Here is a 4503-nt window from a genome sequence, read left to right on the forward strand (position 1 = left end):
AGGAAATTGTAACTTTTGGCCCAAAGGTTTGAATAATTAAATTCGAACCTATAGTTTTTTTTTAATATAATTTTGGGACCACAATTCCATTTTTATATTATTTTTCTCTCTTCCTCTCACGTTGCTCGGCGTTTTTCTCGCAAGGGGGATTATTTTCTTTTTCTTCAAGTATGTTCTAGCTTTCCTGTTTAGATTAGCATTTAAAAATTTATTTAATTACAAAATTAATTTTATAGTTATTTTCTAAATGATATTAGCTTTCTAGTGATATGATTATTTTGTAGGATAGAGTAAATATTCTGATTAGGATTTTTCTATAGAATAGTTAATCTGATGATATGATGGAATAAAAATATAGGTTAAAACTCTTAGGGATATAATAAATATTATAGAATATTTTCTTGAGGTTGAAACTCATGTTTAAGAATTTTTGAGTTAAAATCTAGATCTATATGGTCGAATTTATGTGGAATCTGAGATGTAGGGATGAACCTCTGATTATTAAATATTTATTTAAGTATGAATAGGTATTTTCGAGATTATAGAAATGTGATTTGAGGCTTCAGGATAATTCTAAAATTTTTAATTTATTTTTGGGCGAATTTTTAGAATATAGAAGGATGAAATTGTGATACTAGAAGTAATTTGAGGCTTAAAAATAGTTTATTAGGGTACGAGAATTTTAGAAAAGAATTTGAGAAGTTAAATGAGGCATAAATCTTAAATTAGTATTAATATGGATTATAAATCTAAGACTTTCTAACTCTTTAAATTAGAGTTATGTATTTTAATGTAAAATTAATACATAGTATTATGAAATAACTATGTAGATTGTGTTGACAAAGATAGTGGTGAAAGAAGAGTTGTGAAGGGGAACTTGTTATTCAAGACACAAGGTAACCATTATTAATGTGTTGTGATGAGTGTGTTTGTGAATGGTTATGTGTTGTTTTGTTGTTTGAAAAAATTATGAATTATTGAAAATAAATACTGTATATACTTGTTTGAAATTATTGCCAAGTGGGTTAAAAATTTATTTTTGTTTATCATGATGAGATATTATTGTTCGGATATATTCCTGTTTGGATATTTGAATGATGCATGACTTGTCAGGGTATTTTAATGTATGGTGTTAATGGAAATTTCTGTTCGGTTAATTATTACCACGTGGTAAGCCCTCATTGGATCCAATGAGTGGCGTGTCGCTTGGTCCAACTCACCTTTGGCCGGGTGATTTGGCGTCCGAGCATGGTGAAAGGAGGATATAAGGTGCAGTCATGCAATTAAATACTTGTTCGGTTTGTTTGAAAATATTGTTCGGTTAAATGTTTTGTGTGCCCACTTAGCAATCGCATGATTAGTTACATCCGCATGCATCATTACATATTAATTTTTGGTTACTGGGACTTTTAAGTCTCATTCCCCGTGGTTAATATTTTTACAGGAGCGAGTCCGGCCGAGAAAGCACCAGAGGTGTAACTATGGTGTATGAGACACCATCTTTTACGTTGCCTCTTATTTTAGATTATACAATGTATCTTGTGCCAACTTAGGACATATCTTTTTGTGAAGCATGTAAACTCTAATCCTTTTTATTAAAAGTATTTATATGACCAAGAGGATTATGTCTGTCCCTCTTGATTTATGATTTGATTTGAATATCATGACATGAGGATCCTGTCTGTCCCTCATGGTTCTAATTGCTTTTTGAGATATTTTAAGACCTGTGGTATATTGTCTTGGATGTATCATGGTAAGAAAATTTTCTACCATGATAATATTTTTAATAATTTGCGAAAAATCGATTTGTATTTTTGAGGGTGTTACAGGAAGGGGGTGCAAAATTTAAAAAAAATAATAATATCTGAGGATCTTTTAAAAAAATTATTTTTAAATAAAAACCAACAATAAATTACTATTTGAGATAAAACAAATTTTTATTACTATTTTAATAATAAATAATTTCGTATTATTTTTTATATATGAATATTTTTTTTAAAAAAATTTTTGAATGTAATTCTTTCAATTTAAAATTCTATACCCATTAGATATAATTTTTACAAGTGAGGGACATGTGCTTAGCGCTTGTATGTTGCTCCGCCGCTACTTCTTGCCCTTTTCTCCATTATTCATCATTTTTATAATTTTACTTCTTATTCTCTTCCATGTAAAACATAATCAGAAAGCTCTCACACTTGTTGGGCACGATTTTTCTAATTATAACCATCCACTTGCTTAAATCTTAAAAAAAAATTAAAAAAACTCGTTCTGAGAAACTAATGATCATTTTAAATCATGTGTATAAAAAAGCCAACAATTGAGCACATTGTGCACCAAACTTTCAATGTCAATTTAGATATTAAGATTTTTTGTATTATGACATGATCTAGTTCGTCGCTCTATTATGAGAATTTCTCTGTGGCCTTTTATTAAAAAAAACAATCAAAAAAATTAAATTATTATTTAATCTTTTTAATTTCTCTCACATTTTTGTCAATATTATATCAATGAATGTGTATATTCTTTTTTTTTCTTTTTCCTTTTTCCTTTTGGAGAAATGACAATTATAGATCTTGTAAAAATATTAATGATAATTACATATCAACTCTAAATTATTAAAATTTTAATATAAGACCATGGTCTATACTTATAATTAAAAAAATATGAATACTCAATTGAGAAATCTACTAACTATACTTGGGACTGTTTGTAGCATCAATTGAAAATTTATGAAAGTTAGTTGAGATCAATCTTAATTTTTTTGTGGTCAATATACATATAAACTATTTGAAAAATCAAATAAATATATCAAGGATTATTTATAATGTTAGTTGAGAATTTATGAAAATCAGTTGTAAATTGCAAGCTAATCATTTATGATTTTTTGCTTTCAATATATAGATAAATCACTTAAAAAATCTGCTAAATATACTTAAAATTATTTATAACATTAATTGAGAATCTATGAAAATCAATTGTGAGTCGCGAGTCAATCACTTGTAATTTTTTATTATCATTTAGGAAATCAACAAAAAATAGTTGAAAATCTATGTAGCATTAATTGAGAATTTACTAAAGTTTATTATAAATATCAAGCTAATTAATAAAAGGTAATTTATTGTAAATAAGGACCATGGTTTATTATTAATATTTTAATAATTTAATGTCAATAATTATTATTAATATTCTTAAAAAATTTTAATTGTCATTAATATTTTTGTAAGTAACCTTTTTAAAAGCACCAAATCCATACAAAGAAGGAAAATATTAAAAATTAAATCGATTATTAAATTAATCAAAATAAAAGGTTCGGAATTCAATTAAAAATTAATAAAATAATATAATTTAAATAAAAAATATTAATTCATCTCAAATTTTAATTTTTTTCACATACTTCTCTAGTTTTTTTAATTATTTTTGTCATTTTCAAAATCTGCAAGCACGATTTTTCAACACTGATTTTCCATCACACCTCATAACTCACCACTCTCCCGCCCTTTCTTTTTATCTTTCATGTCAATCACTATCTTGCCTTGTCTCTTTCTTCCTCGTTCACTCCTCCCTTCCTCACTCTTCATTTTTTTAATATAATTCTCTCTTCCTCCTCTCAGATGCTATTTTCCCTCTTCCATCTTTCATTTTTTCACGCCCGCAACACCCAACTTTCCTTTCAGACGTCGAACGCCGTGAAGTTGTTTCGAGGGCTGGCTAGTCGTCTGAAGGCAAGAAGGCGAGGGAGAATGGAGGAGAGTGAAGTGAAGTTCTGAATGTGAAGTCAAGTGTGAATTTGTTCGCGCTACTAAAAAAATATAAATTAATAAAAAAATTTAGTGAGACATCGTTTATTTTTTTCTAAAATACTAAGTTAGTGAGAAAATTAGCAATAGATGTTGATTTCATTATTTAACTTAAAATTAGTGAGAAAATTAATAAGGGATTATTAATTCTTCTCTAAAATAAGAAAATTAATGAGGAAAATAGTGAGGAACTATCAATCTTTTTTTAAAATAAGAGAATTAATGAGAAAAATAGCGAGAAATTATTAATCCCTCTTTAAAATAAGAGAATTAGTAAGAAAAATAGCAAGGGACTACCAATCCCTCTCTAAAATAAGATAATTAGCGAGGGACTTAGCAAGGGATTCTATCCCTAGCTAATTACTACAAAAAAAATTAACTTTTGAAAATGACTTTTAATTATACATTTAATTATTTTCATTTAAAAATTAACTAAAATATTCATAATAAAATTATTTAATATTTTCTTTATTTTAAGTTAATTTTCATTAATAAAATAATATTTTATTAAAAATATAATATAAAGAATAATTTAAATAAAATATAAATATTTTTAACATATTAATAATTGAAAATAAAATTTAATATGTATATGTGTTTATTTTTATAATATATTATTTGATATATTTATGTAGTTAAATAATATATATATATATATATATACATATTTAATTTCTCATATAATGATTGCCGGTGCCTTTCAATT

At 26.1% G+C, this 4503-nt stretch overlaps 1 long non-coding RNA gene across 1 annotated transcript; it reads left to right on the forward strand.

Annotated features, from left to right (window-relative positions):
* Positions 1-1614, forward strand: LOC129306082 (uncharacterized). The gene is made up of 3 exons (XR_008592123.1): positions 1-168; positions 831-896; positions 1445-1614. It is a non-coding gene; the product is annotated as an uncharacterized LOC129306082 (long non-coding RNA).
* The last annotated feature ends 2889 nt before the right edge of the window (positions 1615-4503 follow it).

Source organism: Prosopis cineraria, unplaced genomic scaffold, assembly GCF_029017545.1.
Source record: "Prosopis cineraria cultivar Desert tree isolate PC_DT_omini unplaced genomic scaffold, ASM2901754v1 PC1, whole genome shotgun sequence".
Classification (NCBI taxonomy): Eukaryota; Viridiplantae; Streptophyta; class Magnoliopsida; order Fabales; family Fabaceae; genus Prosopis; species Prosopis cineraria.